General features: G+C 44.3%; 1 protein-coding gene across 1 annotated transcript in view; it reads right to left on the bottom strand.

Annotated features, from left to right (window-relative positions):
* Positions 1-20,345, bottom strand: part of LOC144790945 (solute carrier family 2, facilitated glucose transporter member 11-like) — a 525,594-nt gene that overhangs the window by 384,218 nt on the left and 121,031 nt on the right. The window lies entirely within an intron of this gene.

Raw genomic sequence — 20,345 nt, 5'->3', positions numbered from 1 at the left:
TGTACCTAGGGATCGTGAGTAGGTTATGAGAAGTGGATCGGAGTGCTCTAGATGGAGTATAGCGCTGAAGGCTGGAGGTAGTAAAAGCAGGAGCTTGGCCAATGAGGGCTTTAAACACAGTACAGCCGAGTTTGAACTGACAGCGGTAGGCCACAGGGAGCCAATGCAATCTGTTCAACAGGGGTGAGATGTGTAGATGTTTCGGGAGATGAAAAACCAGTCTAGCCGCCTGGTTTTGCACCAACTGTAGCCGGTGAAGATGATAGGCAGGGATACCCACATAGAGGGAGTTGGCATAGTCAATGCGTGAAGTCACCAGGGCCGTAATGACTAACCTCAGTTAATGCAAATGAAAACCCTAAAAGTACCCCACGGGACTTAACTACTCAAGCCCAGCATAAAAATAGAGAGGTTAATAGACGACCGGAACTTAAAAAGCTGGGGGGCAACACCGAAACTAGTGTAGCAGGCCTACTAGAATCTGCTTTAGGAACCAGTAACAGCAGTAATATTACAAGTAATATAAGAAGAGACGAGGCCCCCCAGGAGGACAACGCAATTTTTTCCCTACCAATTCTAAACTTACCTCCTGAAGCTACACCTTATACAGTTGTGTTAGCTAATGTTCCGCCCCTTCTTCCCAATGTCTTTGAACATTGGTCGACGCTAAGGAACAAATCCCTTCATTTTCTATCTACAAAGCTTAGACTCAATAATTCATTGTTCTCAGAATTTAAGATAGCCAGAAGGGTTAGCTGGTTTGGCACGTCAAACAAATCACTGAGCGGGGACTGTGTAATCTTAACATTCCGGTCACCGCGACTGGTTCACAATATAATCGAGAGGGGCATTATTGGGTCAGTTGATACTGAATTCATTAACATTCTCACCCTCTGCTTCTTTTACTGCCCCCGCGTCCTGGTAGGTTTCCTGGTCCCCACTGTCCAACATTAAACTACGTGGGTCCCATGGGAGGAAGATACTGTGTCCCGACATCTAACCCTTTTGAGATTCTTAGCGGTTTAGAGAACAATGATTGACTGCAGACAGATATCCCTGCCAATTCTTCTGGTGTAGTAGTCGATCCTATGCCTGGCCACAATGCAAAGGAAGGGGTGGAGAAAGTTGTTAATATGATAGAGATTGAGGGTCGTAGAGGGGGGACGGAGGTCCCGGAGGGTGGGCTAGATGTAGGGAGCCCATACAGGACTGAGACTTTACTAGTAGGTGCCAGGCCCGCTGTTCCTGTGCCACCCTTATTGGTTCCCCATTTATGTAACGTTACCTCCTGGAACTTTGCCAGCATTAAGTCTAAAATTGGTAACCCACTGTGGCAAGACTTTATTCAGACTCAAGATCTGATCTGTCTCCAGGAAACATGGAGTAGGGAACCGGTCCATCTTAATGGGTATAAGACTTTCCATACTTCAGCTGTTGAAGTTATACATGGGAGAGCTAAGGGGGGACTGAGTGTTCATCTGTCAAATAAGCTGAATACAACAAGGGTAACAGAGCCTATTAAATATATTTACTTCCAGCTGTTGATACTTGTACTGGACTCTTATACTCCAATTGCCGTGCTTAATTTATATAATAATATTCCCCAGGGCGAAGTACCTAATGGCCTTAAAAAGCTGGCTAAAGCTTTGTCCTTACAGGGTAAAATCTTTAGGCACGATTTGATGATTATTTTTAATTGCACCTTATGTAGTATGGTTGAAGACAATAGGTGTGGAACAACATGGGAAGAGGGTTTGTGCCAGTCACATTTTAATCATTCTCTTTTGGGTGAACAGTTTAATGAAATACTTGGTAAATTTGATCTGGGCTTTGCAAACGAAGTTTGTGTCCTACCATCTTCCCTACCCTCAACATTTAATGGGAGGGGTTGTACTTCTACTATTGACTATGCCCTCATAACGAACAAGCACGCTGACAGAATTCATTTTTTTAAGGTCTCGGATATTGCCTTAAGTGATCACTTTCCGCTCTGTCTGACCATCTTGATCCCAATAAAGTCCCTCTCAAGACACAATCTGGATAGGGACAGAGTGGGTGAAAACCTGTCGATTGGTAGTATAAATGGCAACTCGTTAAGATGGGCTACGGTAGATCAAACTAAAATACTTAATATAGTAATAGGTAAATGCATGTCTGTGTTAGCAATTTGTCTGGGGGAAGACTCTACTCCAGAAATGATCCTTGCATCCTTCTTAACCATTTCTAATGAAATTAGGACCTCCCTTACGAGACAGTATAAAAATAATAAAGAAAAGGGAGGCTGGTTTAACTCTAACTGTACTAGAGCCTATGCACGTCTAAAGAAAGAACTGCATCAGAAACTTAGGTGTGTTACTGAGGTTAGGAGACTCAGGAAAGAGTACAAACTCGCTGTAAAAGGCAGAAAGAATATGTTGAAAGTAGAAGCTTGGGAAGCCCTGCATTTAGCCTCTGAAAAAAATGATAGTGCGGGCTTTTGGAAGATCATTAGAACACCTTGGCTTAGGGAAGAGGCTGGCCCTAGTTTAGAGATAGCTATCCCGGAATCAGATTGGATTGGGCATTTTGCCAAAGTTTATGAGGGTGAGGTATTGTTAACTTCTCCTTGTACGTCTACCCTCTATTCTACATCTAGAAAATTAATGTTCACCCTAGAAGAGGTTGAAAAAGCATTGCACGCAAGCCAGGGCAGTAAGGCCCCTTGCCCGGACGGCGTCCCCATAGACATTTTTAAAGCCATTATTCCTCTGTGGCGCCCCCTTCTGGTCCAGGTGCTTAATGCCAGTTGCATCACAGAATGTTTGCCCACCTGGGAGGAGTCCATAATCGTGCTCATCTATAAAAAGGGTGATAGACATGACCCGGGTTGTTATAGACCCATTTCCCTCTTGGATTCCTTTACAAAAATAGCTGGGCGGATAATTTTGGACCGCCTCTTAGTTTGGGCTGATGACAACTCTATTCTATCTGATCTACAATATGGCTTCCGTTCTGGCCTAGGAACAGTGGAGCAGGGCTTAAACCTCCTAATGCTGGTTGGGAAGTACACAAGGGCAAAGAAGGGGAACTTGTTCCTGGCCTTTGTTGACCTCTCGGCCGCATTTGATTGTGTGGTTCATTCCAAGTTGTGGATATTGCTGGGACAACTTGGGGTTGATGAAAATATTATTTATTTTCTTAAACGTTTTTTAGCGACGATTCAGCCCACGTCCGTTATGGCCTGAAGGGGGAACGCACTGACAAAATTCCAATTAGGAGTGGTGTCAGGCAGGGCTGTGTCCTGGCCCCATTTCTTTTTAATTTATACATAAACGGTTTGGAGGAAGCCCTGTGTAGCAATAGTTTAGATCCCCCATACGTAGCCGGCCGTCCAATCCCGGCGCTTTTGTACGCTGACGATGCTGTCTTAATGTCTCGTACTCAAGTGGGACTCCAGCGCGTGGTGGATAGCTTTGCCCTTTTTATCAAAGATTTGGGCCTAAGAGTAAACACGTCAAAAACATTCATCATGCGCTGCGGCAGGCATTGTAATACCACGAGGGCCATTTTTATTGCAGGACAGAAGCTTGAGGCCACCAAGCAATTTTCCTACCTTGGTATATTGTTTTCCCAGAATGAGTCCTGGGGGCAGGCAGTAACAGCTAAAAAACTTGCGCTGGTTCGCTCGACCGCTGCCCTGAAAACTTTTGCAAAGAAATTAGGTACCAGACCACCTGTGGAGTTAATTAAGATCTATAAAGCCAAATGTGTATCTGGTGCCACCTATGGGAGTGGTGTATGGGGTTTTGTAGACCCTACCCCTCCTTTCTGAAATGTATCCTTGCAGTTCCTAAAAGTACTCCTAATTACAACTGTCATGCAGAATTGGGACTTTGATTTATATCTGATTTGATTAAGCTTGAGCCTGTGCTTTCATGGCACAGGCTGTGGACTAAAGAAGAAACCAAGCTGAATAGAGGCATTTGTCAAATATCTTGAAACTGGAAGGAGCGATGAGAATTGCATGGCTGAGCTATATGAGTACGTTTTTAACGGACATTGGAAAGCTGGATTACTTTCTAAACCCTCTCACTATCTCAGCCATCTCACATAAGGATTTAAGGAAGGAGGGTTTGTTCTTTTTAGATTCCTTAAGAATAACATCTGAGGTCTTAAAACCCACTGTCCTGCAACATCAATTGTTATTAACAACTTTTAATATTTAACCCTATTTGGTGTATGTCCATGGCAATTAGGATAGATTTTTATTATCCCGTTTTATCCCGTTTTAGATTTGAAATCTTTCACAGACTGGTTAGTTTTCCGACAGTAAATGACTGGTCGCGTGATTTGCAGCCCTGTCCCTGTGATGATGTGTCACCCCAAAGTACCATGCATGTTCTTTTATTTTGTAAATTTTACAGTTCCCCTTAGGCGTAGTATTTTATTGCCTTTATTGAGAGAGTTGGGCCACCGTCAATGTCGTTTGGCTATGTTAAGCATCCAATATTTGGATAATCAACGATCTGTTTCAATAATTACAGTGTTTCTGAAAAGGGTGATGTATAGTAGAAAAACCATGATTATATAGTGCACTTTAATCAGAGAAAGGATGCCCTCAACGGAATTCTGTCATTAATGAATTTTACACTGTGATATTGTAAAATGATTTGAAATGAATTGTGATGAAATGATTTTGTTAATTATGTATGCTTTTATGATTGATTTTAACAATCGAATAAAGTTATATTTGATTTGATTTGATTTGGTATGAGTCACTCCTCACCTATCCACTACTGTCGTGCCCACCACTATACTTTCATGTCAGCTGTCCCCTTGGCCTGCCAGTGTGTGCAAAAACAACAGAATACAGAACAATGTCATACATTCACCCCAGTACAGAGATCTGGGCCTAAATCCATCGTTTTTGTGCACTCCACACCACCCCAGTTTCTGGCTATCAGCCGTCATCAGCCAGGATAGCTTGATTCCAGTGGTGTGGAGAGCACGGGACTCACGTCTGAGCATACCCGTCCCACTCGGGGTGACAAATGCAGAAACAACAGTTGATGGACAGAATGCAGAGTGGGCTAAAGAACGGTGATGGATTAAACCCAGATCTGTTGACTGGGTGTTTTTTTTTTTAATTGGTTCAGATGCTCTGTCCATCACCAACCTCTTTTGTACCGCTTTGTTCGCCATAAGTTGGCAGGGTATGCTCAGACGTGAGTCCCTTGCTCATTTTGCCACTGGATTCAAGCAAGCCTGGCTGAAGACGGTTGGAATGCCAGAAACCGGTCCTAGGAAGCTTGTTTCCGGTCCAGGGAAGGCATGGCTTGGTAGTTCGGGCTGGACTGTTCCCATGAGGCACAGGGTCAGACTGATTTGCATATGGCCATGTCTGAACTGGGGTGGCAGAGTGGGCTAAAGAACGGTGATGGATTAAACCCATTTCTGTTGACTGGGTGTGAGTGTTTGATTGGTTCAGATGCTCCGTCCATCACCGACCCTTTTGTACCGCCAGTGTGTGTGCCTCCCCATCAGTTCATTGATTCACTATGCTTTGTGGTGCTAATCTGTGCAACGGACCAATGTGCTACTGATGACAGTTGACCAATTGGTTATATGTGATGTTCTTGTTTTGTTTTGCAGCCATGTTTGCTCATTTGCAGTTCTGCTGTCTGTGCTGCACAGTCCTCTAGTCATGGTGTTATAACCTGCGAGTTCCTGACCTGTACATGTGTGTGTGTTGTATTGGCTGTATGTGTGTTTGCAGTGGTACTGCCTCACTTTCTGAGGGTGATGTTGTGTCAGTGCTGTGCTGGTTGGTGGTGTGTGTTCATGTTGTGTCACTCCTAACTGTGTGGTACTGGTATGTTTGATGTGCACACACTGCTTGTCGTGCATGCAGTGCTGTGAGTGTATGTTGCCTGGCGTGCACCCCCTGATATCTTGCTGTGTTGTGCACTCTGAGGTATTGGCATGTGCATCTGTTGTGTGTTTGATGTGGATGTGTGCAGTGTTTGGTATGTGTTATCTCTTGCAGCTGACAGTTGCTCTGTGTGTGGTCTATTTATATGTGAGTTTGTGTGTTTTGCTAGTGTGTTGTGATTCATCCAGATGTGTGTTGCCAGTGTGGTGTGCAATACTTGTGTGTCTGTCACATACAATTATAGTCTTGTTCTGGGCCTGTTTTGTGTGCCTCCGAGGGTGTTTTCTCCTATCATGTATGAACTTTCTTTTGTCAGGATTGTGTGTTTGTGCATGAAGGTGGTACAGTATGACACCATACTGACTTTGTGGGTGCAGTGGTATGTCTGTCTGTGTTTCATTGTAGGGCCATTGGTCTCTGTTTGTGTTCATGTTTGTTTAGAGATGATGAACCTCTTGTCTGTGTTGGGGTATGTTGTGTCTGCAGTGTTGCTGAGTGATGATGTTGAGTTCTCCTGTTCTGTCTGTGCTCCCATTGCTTTACTAAATTTTTGCGGCACAGGTCAGGCCTTGTGTTGTTGTACTCCTGTGTGTGTTGTTGCTGATGTTGGTGTTTGGCTGTTGTTTTGTTGTCAGCATTGATTCAGGCATCCCTGAGTGTGTGATGTTTGTGTATGCCCCCTAGGGAGTGTGATTGTCTGACAATGTATTGACTGGACATTGTTGCCACCCTTCTGTGTGTTTGACACTGGTGTTGTTTGAGGGAAACATCCTTTACAACGCAACTTTTACCACGCAGTGCCTTTACAACGCAACCATTACAACGCATGTCATTACAACGCAATGCGCTGGGGGGCGCTCTAGGGTAGGGAATAGATTTAATTTACTATCCAACACCTTCCCTACTATCCACAGGGACTGGAGTTGGAATAGTAAATTAAACTATTCACTATCCAGCACCCCAAAGCGCTATGCGTTGTAACAGCATGTGTTGTCAAAACTGCGTGGTAAAAGCATGCGTGGTAAAAGCATGCGTTGTAATGTCATACATCCCTGTGTGATGCATGTGTGGTTGGGGGGGTATGTGTGGAGGATGCTACTTGTGTTTGTCAGTAATGGAGTTTGTATATGGGCCCTGTGTGTGGTGCTGCTGACCCTCATCTATCAAGTAGTTTGATGCTAATGTGTGGCTGGTGTCTGTTTGACTTCTGTGACTTCCTTTCATTCCTGGCATATACATACTTTGCCTTGCCATGGGTTGTTGCAAATGGAGTGGCTGTGGTTTGATTTGACTCACTGTAGCAGCCATGAGTGGTTCGAAGGGGTGAGTGCACTGCCCAGGCCGGGCGCTGGCCCTGCCTTCCTGCATTCTGCACACGTTTTGCCACTGCTTCACCGCTGCGGTGAGGTGACGAGACATTGCAGCAAGATTGCGGTGGATGGGGGAGCGTGGCTTGGCCGGCAGCGTTGGCGGCTGTATTTTAGGCTCGCTCCGGCCAGCCCTGCAAATATCCTACCTTATATCCTGCCCTGAGCGCTGAATTTCGTCGCCAGGGGGCCGGAGACCCATCGCTTCCTGCCGGCACCCCCTGGGATCCGCGGGGGCTCCCAGAGCGTTGGTGCACGAACTGAGGCGCGGGAGCGGCCTAGTGCTCCCCCAGGAGGCCGGAGATGGGGCCTCAATTTCTGTACCTGGCCGGTGCCGTGAATCTCGGGCCGGCAGCGGGTGCTGGCTTGCCGATCCGCGCCGCGCCCCTTCACATTCCTTGGCCGGAGGGGGGCTGTGCTTGCCGGGAGTGCACGGCGGATGGCTGCGCTCCCTGAAACTGCTCCTAGGCCGGCCGGGAGGCACCAGGAGAACGGGCACAGGCGGTTGGCCGGCCCCTGGAGGGACAGCGGCCATCTTGAGTGCCCCGAACGGATGGTGGTGTCTGCGGTGGCTCACCTACTGGAACTGGCTGATTGTGGTGAGTGTGGCGGACAGTCCTATATGGCTCAGCGGTGGGGCCCTTGACTTTATGGGCCAGGGGTGACACCCAGAAGGAGCGGACAGTGCTGACTGTGTGGCCCGGGGGGACGGCGGCCATCTTCTTGCACCCTGGACAGTTCGTCGTGCCCTTGTGGGCGCCGAGAGGTCAGCCACACGGAGTTCTTCTGGGCCCGAAGTGGACATTTCTTCCCCCCTTACCCCCCGTCGGGCAGCGAGGTGATCCTCCCCTTCCACGGTCGGTGGAGTTGGGAGATTTGGGGTGCTATTACCCGGTGACCCTAAGAGGTGTGCTGGGATGCCTGGCTGGAGTCCGGGGTGCAGAACACTCAAAGCACTATACCTGGCCCACGGTGGTGAGTTGGCGGCTGTGGGGCTGTGGACTCGGGGTGAGGGTGCCTGCCCCATCCCCCCCCCCACCCCCCATATATCGTCTGGATTTCCCGTGGAGCTGTGGTTGCCCTGACTCTGGGGTACTCGGCGGCCTAATCAAGCCGTGGTGACTGTGGGAGCGGCGGCTGCCGCAGAACTGGTGCGGCTGTGGGTGCGATCTGGTCCTGGAGTGGGCCGAGGGCTGCAATCCGAAGACTTTTGGGAGTGCGTCCGTGGTCGGTACGGGCCACAGTGCACGGACTGGAGTAGGGTCCCTTGCTGGAGGAAGAGATTTGGCCTGCGGCCTACCCTATTGGCCCACCTAGTCCCAGGTTGGCCGGTGCTGACGGGCATCGGAGAGCGGAACCCTATTGCCCACTATATCCTGTATGGCCACAATGACTCGGGAGCGCACCGGTGGTGGTCATTCTAAACAAGGGACTCTGGATAAGTTTACGGAGGCTTGCCAGGTGCCAGGTGGTGGGGGGCCGCAGAACACGGTGCATGACAATGCGGGGCTGCTGGTGGCCATAACACAGTCAAGGGACATGCTGGACTCCAAGATTGGGGCCATTGGATCCGACGTTATGCTGCTCCGTCAAGATCTGAGGAATGCGGTGGAGAGGATCACTGGCACGGAGACTCGCATTTCCGAGGTGGAAGATGATCGGTCAGTGCTCAAAAAGAAAGTTGCAGCCATGGAAAAGACTGAAAAGGGCCTCGCCATGAGGGTCGAGGATGCAGAAGTGCGTGCTCGGCGGAACAGCCTACGCTGTCGTGTATTTCTATAGGTTCTGAATCAGTCCCCCTATTCCTGACCCTATTCTGGTTAAACTAACTATCAAGTTAACTAACAGTCAGCCCATGAGGCAAGAAAACCCCCATGATGCAGATACCGTTATCTGACGCAGTCACACTACGGCACAGGAACGTGTTATCTGATTAGGTCATAACGCTTGAGATCTAATTAGACAAGCGACATTCCTCCAGCCCCTGATAAGGCATACGACGTTCTCATAACAAATCAAACCTATGACAACCTGGATAATCCGTGCGGCCATTGTTTTGATTTCACAGAGAACTTTAGTAAAGAATGTGCTAACGAGCAAGTCGTATGACATCTTTATTGACGTATCTATGTCCATCCTTACGTCAATCTCGGCACCTTTAAGGTATAAATATTGCCGATCTTGCCCTATGCAAACACACGCGTGGTGACAAGACGGAGCAGCCATACTTGCTGAAGCCGAGAGCAGAAGCAGACCCCGCTGGCGCAGCCCCGCCTTCCTGACGCGCTGAGAGACGCGCTGCTATCTCAAGCCGAGAGACCCAGCACCGGCGCTTTCGGGCAGCCCTCGCAGGCAGCCTGGAATATCGAGAGCAGAGAAAGAGATACTATTCCTCATCCATCCTAAATTCCAGGTACAGAACTGAATAACCCCTCACAGAGAATTCTTTAGTTATTCACTTGGCAAAAACAAACTTAACTTAAACTGTAACTTTCTATTCCCGCCCACGCATTAGACTTAGGTCAGGTACACGGGGTAGGCGTATTTAGAAACACCAGTTGAGTACGTTTAGTCAAATGTATATGTGTATGTAAATATATTTTAATCATTTTAAACATCATATGGCTCAGAAACCATATCAATGTTTTTACAGTATTATTTTATACTATTGCTTTTAATGTATGCACTTTACTTAACTATAAGTATTGCAATAATATCGATCCATTTCTCATGTATGAGAAAAGAGACTGATCAATAAATAACACCTTTTTATTGAACACGCCCGTCTCTTCCTTTTCTCTACATTCTGATGAGACTAAGAATGCACGTACTGACTGAGTAAAATAATTGCCTTGTGCTCACACGACTCTCGAGATTGACTCTTGATTAGGGGAGAGCAAAGTTGTCATGTTCTATGGTTGTCAGAAACTAAATCCCTTCTTGTCTAATCAGGGGAGTTAATTCCTTCCTTGAACATTCGAGAAAGTTTCTAGCGAACTCTGAGCTTAGCTGGCAAACCCAAAAATTAAGTCTAGTATCGACAGTAGTAGACCTAGTTAACGTCTGGCCTAGGCCTTTACTGCTGTAGGTACTATTCCAATGCGCAGAGCCTATTGGGAAAATAGGAGCTACACTACATGGCGCCCAACGCGTTTGGAAAGGGCGATAAAACTAACGTAAGACATTTAGAGTAACTCAGTCGTGCTTTCTCACTCAGACCCCTTTTCCCAAATACTCCAAAGACGTCTGGAGTGGGTGAAAGGTTATATCCTCCAAAACCTCGCAGGAGGGAACTCCTATGTATGGTTCTTGGTCAAGTCAACGTTGAAGGATAAACAGTTCCAAAATATTGTGCATCTAATCTTTGTTCCATAAAGAAACCTGATCTGCAAATAGACATAATACCATCCTGTCTGTAAAATGGGAGACAGTGATGAAGAAAGAGAGGCAGTTAGATTAGCTACTGAACTCGCAGATGCTGATGCTACCATGCAAGCAGCAGACCCGAATATAACACTCATTCCGGTCATTAAAAGGAGATCTATAACCTTAAAACTTATAGAAAATGGACTGACACCTAGAGGTGGCACAGTCATATTCGTAATTGAGGCACACGAATATCGGCAGACAGAGGTATACTATTCATGGATACATTTTCCGGCAGCAAATGCTGTAACAAAGTACTTCCACTATTACAAAGTAGAGGAACCTCCTGAAACATACACTCCTTTCGAGGAGGTGGAAGTACCACTCAAATTCCAAGAGCATTTGCTCTAATTTGATGGCGCCCTAAAACATAACAATCACATTACCAGGCTCGGTCCTTTAGGAAGACCAGGAGCAACGTGGCCGGTCTTAGCCGGATACACACCACATCCAGACATCGAAAGAATGCCTGCAGCAGAGCTGTTAATACAGCTAAAACAACTACTAAAAATTCATAGACAATTAGTTCAGTATGTAATGCGGACTTCAACAATTCAGCCAGCGATTAAACTTCCACAGCTGACCCCTCACCAGGGGAACACAAATAAAATTACACCACAGAACATCCAATCCTGCCTAGGTAAAGTTCCAGCTAAACGGGAACAGATACCATTCTGGTTGGCACAGAAAATTACCCAAATAGAGGCGGTGTTTCCTGACACCACCCCATTAGAAAAACACAGGATTCTGACTATATGTCTCCCAATGGGAATCGCACCACACATTGAGGACTGTGACACTTGGGGTACAGTCTTTGCTTCCATCTACACAAAAACGCACGGTGTTCCATCCATTTCGGTAATACCAGATGTGCTAAAACAAATTCAAGATGAATACGGTCCAGAACCTGCTTTAACTCTTGGTATGAAATTACTAAAAGACTTCAAGCAGGTCTCGGCTATATTATTAGCCAACATAAAAGGTGAAGCAGCAAATGTGGCGATCCGCCAGAGGTTAAAAGAGACAGATATAGCAGACCAACCAGCTGAAATTGCCAGAATCATAGAAAAATCCTATGAAGAACTAGGCAGAGATAGTCTAGGTGGAATACCAGTAAAACCGCAACTGACTACAAGTCCCGAAAAAAATTTTTTTAATAATAATAATTCACCAAAAAAGAACTGGGATGGAAACAAACAATCCAATCCTAAAGAAAAGAAATTCCAGTCCCGAGGAAGGTCTCCTAGGCGAAGAGAGAAATCTCCAAACCAAAGACAGAGGTCACCGCAGAGTGACCCCTCGGGGAATAGATATAACCTTAGAAATAGGGATAATATTAAAAAACCTGATAGATATCAAGACATTGATACACGTCCCTCTCAATCTTTTCAGAATTCCTCGCAGAAATCGGAAAGAAGAGGACGATCAGAAGAGCACGCCAAGTCCAAAGACAAGGAACCTGCTCAACAAAAAAAGAAATTACAATTTCCAAAAAAGAAGGTAGCCAGTATCAAGGTAGTTAAAAATGCCGAGAATACTGAGGACACAACTGAAAAACGGAGAATGGGCTCAGACAATGCTAGACAGCGCAGCAGAGGTGAGCATAGCTCGCAAAGTCCTTATGAATCATCTGGAGACAGTGGACACGAATGAATACCTTCAAGTGGAAACTGCAGACACCAGAGTTAGCAAGCCCCACAAGATATACGAGATAACATTACGTATAGAGGGAGATAAGACTAGGAAAATTAGGGGACTATTTTGGGATAACCTCTCCAAAGGCTATGACATCCTTCTAGCTGAAAAAGACTGGCCACCAGAGTTTGTCAGGGAGTGCCCTCATGGCGAAGAAGTAATTATGCCTGCCTTCTCGAATCAAATACCGATTCATAAAAAATACACACTTGCTAGAAAGTGGGCAGTGGCCTTAGCACCTGCTTTATATACAAATCATGTAGGATGGGATGAGGATTCTCCTCCTCACAAAATCCCGTTAAAATCACAACCTACTGCACAAAGGCAGTACCCAATTAAGCAAGAAGCTAAAAAACAGGTAAATGAAATACTAGATCAGCTAGAATACCAGGGGGTGATTGAAACTTGCACCTCACAAATGAACAATCCTTTGTTTCCGGTCTCCAAACCAGACAATTCATATCGTCTAGTTTTGGATTACCGACACCTTAACACATGTTGCAAAACCTTTGCAGTGCAAAACTCACACAGTGCTGCACTAATGAATAACATAGTGCGCAAAAAATACAAAACAACCCTGGACATCTCCAATGGATTCTTTTGTCAAAACATAGCACCAGAGAGCAGATCTTTAACTGCATTCTCAGTAAATGGCACTCAAAAACAATTCTGTCGGTTAGCCCAGGGGTACAAGAACAGCCCGGGGGTATTCTCAGCGAGAGTAACAGAATTACTACAACTATATGATGATGAAGCATTATCTTATGTCGATGACATTTACTTAACAGATGATGACTTGGAGACTCACTTGAAAAGGGTGAACACCATAATACTTGGGTTCGCTGCAGAGGGTTACAAATTCAACTTTAAAAAATCCAGAATTGCCCATCTGACAGTCTTGTACGTAGGATATGAATTATCAAGTATAGCCTGGTTGACAATTTTCTAAGAACTAGAAGAATTAAAAAATCTAAAATATGAAAAGACGTATCCTCTGCCAATCGACATTCTGCCTCTACGACATTACGCCTGTGTAATCTATACAGACGGACATGCTCAACCCTCCGTTTGGGGAGAACAAGCATACAACCCCACATGTGAGATTACAAAAGAAGTGTGGCGCGGAGGTAAACTAAGACCTCTATTAACAAAATCACACTCAGTAGAAACTAATTCAGAACTACAAACTGAAATAATAGCATTAAAAATGGCGCTAGATAATGCGGATCGCGAATTCCCGACACTTATAGTGTCAGATTCATATTACTGCGTCAAAGCATATAACAAGGATTTGCAGACATGGATTCAGAACGGTTACAAAGATGACACAGATGCACCAATAAAGCAGAAACTGCTCTGGGAACAAGTAGCTCTTTTGAAAAAAGAACTACCAAAGACTCACGTGACACACTCACTGAGTCATCAGCGTGATGGCGTTCACGTTGTGGGGAATTCATTGGCTGAAGCAGCCACAGCGGCAGCCACTAAACCGGCTCCCGTAGATCGAAAAAAGCGTACATTAAAATACATTGACGGTGAAACAATGCTGGCGGTGAAAACGTCATCAAGAGGCGACTGCTCAGCGTTACCGATCAACTATCCACTCAATTATACATACATAATCGATGCAAACTCCGTCCCTTTTGCTCGAATCCCTGGAGTGGGGGATAGAGTGATTCCAAACATGGACAGGAGAAACTTGTTAATCGCAGACGCACACATGGGCGAGGGTCACAGACACCTTAAATTAAAAGATTCTCTGGAAGAATTACAATCACGGTACTGGTGGCCAGGCATGAGCCTGCACTACACCATGTTTGTAAAAAACTGCCCAAACTGCAACAGAGATCGCAGTGGGGAGAGAAGCAGTTTAATACCTTGTCGTATCAAGGCAGATAATATTACCAGCAAAAAGAATGGCTTGCGATTAACATATACAGGCTAGTTTCCACTTATAATGTAGATCACCAGCACTCGGCTGACGTCCGGACTATTATACAAGATTTGCGAGTCTAAATGGCATATACGCTAAGAGCATGTTACGTTTGACCATTGTTTTCACTCAGTCATACCAGCCTGGGGGGAAACATGGCCAAATGAGCACAGCCCAGCGGGAATCTTCTCACTTCCTTCCTGAGGGTACGGGATGGTGTAAAGAAAAAACCAAGGCAGAAAGCAATCTATAATAGAACGGATATTAGGTTCGGGAGCTGGGTGGGTCAAACATCTAATAAGTGTCCAACGTAGTCTAAATAACTTGCCAAGAAATTCTCTGAAGGGATTCAGTCCGTACGAATTATTATTCGGAACTAGGATGTTGATCTCTGACCTTGATAGTCAGACTTCAGTGGTAATAGAAAAAACCTTTGATGTCAAAGACCGTTTGGCTATTTTGCAGGACTTAAACAAAACAAGAAAAGACCTGAGCAACATACAGTTGAAACAACAGCCAACGACCACTGAAGAATCACCACCTGTCCCAGCAAGACCTGTCTGGATTCCAAAAGTCGGGGATCTAGTCAGGGAGAAGATCGCGGTAAAGAAGGAATTTGGGCCTTCTTACAGAAAAGCAGTTCCTGTCTTGTCTGTCAACGGGACAAGATCAGTTGTACTACCGCCACTTGCTGGTAAAAAGGAGAACCGAGTTGTATCCATCGACCTGGTAAAACCACAACATGTGGCCGATAACAAACAGTAGGCCAAGTGGACTCCCAATAAGTAGCAGAACACCAAGGTTTGCTACCAGCACAGAGGTCCTAACAAAAAGGCTCATCACATTCGAAACGCCTAAAGAAGAACAAGAAGGACTATGCAACAATGCAATAGAACTCAGACCTCTTAAAACCCAAATAAAGACATTTAGCAGAGACACACCAATCTACAATGAAGTGCCGAGTGACAATGCAGAAAACAAAAATCCTGAACCAATTGGAACAATTGACAGAACTGCATCCGGTTACTTCATCAACTTCGATGATTCCTCTGACGGCTTCAGTGAATCAAAGACACAGCCATCATCAAAATCCTTTAAAGACAAAGCGAAGGAACTTTTGAAACAACTGAAAGAAACATATCTGGTTTCTCCATGGATTGAATTTTGGGTGGGTTTTGGTGCATTTATCCTCATACTTTGGCTCATCATGGTATTTACTTTGGGACGCTTCATTGAGGGAAAATATGCTAAAATGGACACAGCAAGTCAGAACATCCACTTGGTCCTCAAACCACACACATCTTCACACGTCGAGAAAAGAGAACTTTCTTCAGCCAACTTCACAGCCAATCCTATACCTGGTGGGGTAGCCTGGGACAACACTGACTATGAAATTTATGGTCCGGTCGAGATCCTGAAATATCCACACCAAATCAAGATCTCCTTGAGTGACTTTGCAAAACCAAACTCATTTGCTGATGATTGGGACTTCGAAAGTATTAACAACATGATGTCTGACTTAGTAATGTCTGCTAAATTTACAAAACATAATTATTTACAAGGTTCTACAAATTATGATAGTATGTATTGCTATAACCATTATGGTAACCATTTTTTGCATAAATCTGCACAACCTAGAAATGTTTTAAGTTATAATCAATGGGAACATTGTGCTACACCTCCAAAAGGAAGCTCTAGAACCGTATATGACAAATATTCATATTTTTCAGGTTTTAACATAAGTAATGCTGAAACATTTTATTTTAAATTGTCAAACAAGACAGGGATGAAAACCATGATAACTAACACAAAATTGATATATTCAGATTCATTCTTTGAAAAAATGAATACTTTTGGATTTGATTATTGGGACAAAAATGTTGATCTGAAAAGTGTTTGGGGTACAAAAGAATGGCAAGTACAGGGTATAGAAGCTTTGTTTAGAGCCTGCATGATCCCAGAACAAATGATATTTTTAAATGACACTGTTCAACAAACCACCTGTCTTGGCTTAGCCAAAATCAAAGATTTCATTAAACCGTCTATTCCAAAGCCAACAATGTTTAGCAATAGCTCTGATACAGATGAAGAAATAGACGTAAACCATATATTAAACCAAAACAGAACACATCCTGATTGGAAACAATGGTTGATCTGGCCCACAGATACAAATAACTGTCAAGATAGATTCCTGAATAAAACACAGGGTTTCAAAATGACCAGGCCAGACCCTAGATATCCCCAAAGACATCACCCAGGGATAATAACAACCTACAGTGTGGGCAAATTATGCCTTCAGTGGCTACAAACTTCCACACTGTCTGAAATTAAGCAACACCTAACTTTACTTACTGATGGTGCTGACTTGCGTGATTTCATACTGGGACCACGCAAACAGCGTCAAAAGCGTTTCATAGCAGCCTCTGTATATGCAGCATACAATGAGGCCTGGAAGGTTACTCAAATTGAGACAGCAGAAAGAATACGGGAAATTGACCGTATCAATTTGGAAAAATCACTTTCTGTAGTGGACAATGGGTTAATGACTCTGTCCTCCAGAATTTTTTCATTGGACAGCATTGTGTCTTCAGCAATCGATATATTATCGCAAGACTTACTGTTATTACAACATGGTCAGTCACAATTGCGTTCCATTGTACAGCTTGGCTGGACGTTACAAAATCTGCGTTCAGGCTACGTGCCTTGGCGTTTAATCAACACAACGTCACTATTCCAAATCTTTAACCTTACTGATAGACAAATCGGTATGGCGCAAAAGGGTGCTGATTATACAATCTTGGGCATTGAAAAACTAGAAAGATTACCAATGACAATGTCAGAACGACCTGAAAGTGAATGGATAATCCACGGAATCATAAATATTCCAATCTCAACCTTCAGGTTTCAATACTGCCAAAAATATATACAGGCTGGCATGTATGAGAAATTGGGAAAGGGGTACCTTAAAACAACTTGGAACCTGCCCTATTCACATGCATGTGTCAGTAATAAAGGACAGAAAGTGTTTCTTAGTGGCAACAATTGTGCTATGTCACTAAGCGGCACGCTTCTGTGTAACGGAATTAGTTTGCATGGAGCCTGTGAAGGGAATTCATACAACCTTTCATGTCACCAGCAAGGCGCACCTGCAACTGAAATAGAACCATTCTTTCAAAGACTCTATAATGGGAGTTACATTCTTATTGTAGACCGCAGATGTTGCAGTCTTATGCCCGGGACTCCTTATCTAGTAACTACAACGGCGAAGGTCAAGTGCTGTGGACGTTCTTTATTCCCCAGCTCCTTTCCAGACAGGGAGGCAAGGGCATGGCCCAGTTTGAAAATTGCTTCTATTCGAATAGATACTTTAAGCAGAATGAAAACAGTGCTTCTTCAGACGCCTACAAGGCTCACGTCATCAAAAGAAACGTATGATCTACAAGTCGCAAGGACGACTGCAGAGATACATACATTATTATCAACTAATTCCCCGTACATTTCGCAGAAATCCTGAGCGAAATCTTAAATATTTCTGATACCAATGGGATCTCAGGGGTATTTAAGAAAGTATTTTCGATGGCATTAACACCATTCAAAGCCATACTGGGTATTTTTCCAGATTTCGTCCATTCGATTTTTGGCGGACTTCCCCTGATCCTGGGACTAATTGCAGGAATCCTATTCCTAGTCCTTATTTTTCGTTATGGCAACCCATGTCACAGATCAAACTCTCGCGACAATGGAAGATACGATCCTAGCCATTGGATACCGGGACCGGATATCAAAAATCCTGGGACTCTCCCGGCTTAGAGACCTAAACATGACTTGGTTTCTATCATTTCGACCAATGTGGCAAAGGTGTGTTTTACCTGTACTAAGGTGTCTGCTATGCGGAGAAGAATGCGTGTTAGACACCTGTCTGACGCTACAATCGGATGCGCCAGTGGATGCAGATACACTGTTGGTTCCTACCAAGGTTCACGCTTTGTGCTGCCCTCAAAGGCTGCCAATCCTGATGACGGCATTCCTGGAATCTTCACCACTGCGATTGAAGAGTAGTGAAGTTCAAGATGAAAGCAGCATCGAACAGGTACGACCTTCTGTCAGCAATGCGAATCAGAATGTCAATGGAGACAATCATGCGCACGAATGCATGGTTACCCCTATTTCCGACTTAGTGGAACTTTCCCATGAAGCTGTTGACAGTTTTTTCGAAAGCCTGAATGATATGATGTTCTCTCCAGAACAGAAATAGAGACTTTTTGAGTAAACTCGCACACGGCGTTCCCTGAATTCGGCCTTCAACTTTAAAAATAAAGTCACATGAACAATTCTTCCCACCAGTTCACGGACAACAATTTTTTAGCAGCCCCAAATTATTTTTCACAAATTTTTCGGAACACTTATCTTCTGCTTAAAGTAAGAAACTATTCCTAGAGAACTAAGATTTCTATTTTTAGATACTTTATAAACTTTAGTTGCCCGCTGGGATGTTCACAAATATTTTATTATGTGATGAAATGGTCTCGAACTTCCTTTCTGTATAGCCATATTAAGAGCCATTTCATGTGTATTTCTCATATACCAATAAGCAATAATGCATTCAAATGCGTGTTTACTTTTGCATTTAATTCATAGCTTAAGTGCATACAATATATATGACTGCAATTTTTCAGTATATTTGAAAATTTCGAAATGCATTTATGTATTTTGGGGTGGTAAGGTATACACTATACTCTATAGTATGTTGTACTATGTTATACTATGCATAGATTAGTAGATATGACCATAGTTAGCGTGGAGTGGGTGTCGTGTATTTCTATAGGTTCTGAATCAGTCCCCCTATTCCTGACCCTATTCTGGTTAAACTAACTATCAAGTTAACTAACAGTCAGCCCATGAGGCAAGAAAACCCCCATGATGCAGATACCGTTATCTGACGCAGTCACACTACGGCACAGGAACGTGTTATCTGATTAGGTCATAACGCTTGAGATCTAATTAGACAAGCGACATTCCTCCAGCCCCTGATAAGGCATACGACGTTCTCATAACAAATCAAACCTATGACAACCTGGATAATCCGTGCGGCCATTGTTTTGATTTCACAGAGAACTTTAGTAAAGAATGTGCTAACGAGCAAGTCGTATGACATCTTTATTGACGTATCTATGTCCATCCTTACGTCAATCTCGGCACCTTTAAGGTATAAATATTGCCGATCTTGCCCTATGCAAACACACGCGTGGTGACAAGACGGAGCAGCCATACTTGCTGAAGCCGAGAGCAGAAGCAGACCCCGCTGGCGCAGCCCCGCCTTCCTGACGCGCTGAGAGACGCGCTGCTATCTCAAGCCGAGAGACCCAGCACCGGCGCTTTCGGGCAGCCCTCGCAGGCAGCCTGGAATATCGAGAGCAGAGAAAGAGATACTATTCCTCATCCATCCTAAATTCCAGGTACAGAACTGAATAACCCCTCACAGAGAATTCTTTAGTTATTCACTTGGCAAAAACAAACTTAACTTAAACTGTAACTTTCTATTCCCGCCCACGCATTAGACTTAGGTCAGGTACACGGGGTAGGCGTATTTAGAAACACCAGTTGAGTACGTTTAGTCAAATGTATATGTGTATGTAAATATATTTTAATCATTTTAAACATCATATGGCTCAGAAACCATATCAATGTTTTTACAGTATTATTTTATACTATTGCTTTTAATGTATGCACTTTACTTAACTATAAGTATTGCAATAATATCGATCCATTTCTCATGTATGAGAAAAGAGACTGATCAATAAATAACACCTTTTTATTGAACACGCCCGTCTCTTCCTTTTCTCTACATTCTGATGAGACTAAGAATGCACGTACTGACTGAGTAAAATAATTGCCTTGTGCTCACACGACTCTCGAGATTGACTCTTGATTAGGGGAGAGCAAAGTTGTCATGTTCTATGGTTGTCAGAAACTAAATCCCTTCTTGTCTAAACCGGGGAGTTAATTCCTTCCT

This window comes from Lissotriton helveticus, chromosome 11, assembly GCF_964261635.1.
Source record: "Lissotriton helveticus chromosome 11, aLisHel1.1, whole genome shotgun sequence".
Taxonomy (NCBI): Eukaryota; Metazoa; Chordata; class Amphibia; order Caudata; family Salamandridae; genus Lissotriton; species Lissotriton helveticus.
The sequence above is the reverse complement of the archived record's forward strand: the minus strand, read 5'-3'. Positions and strand labels throughout refer to the sequence as shown.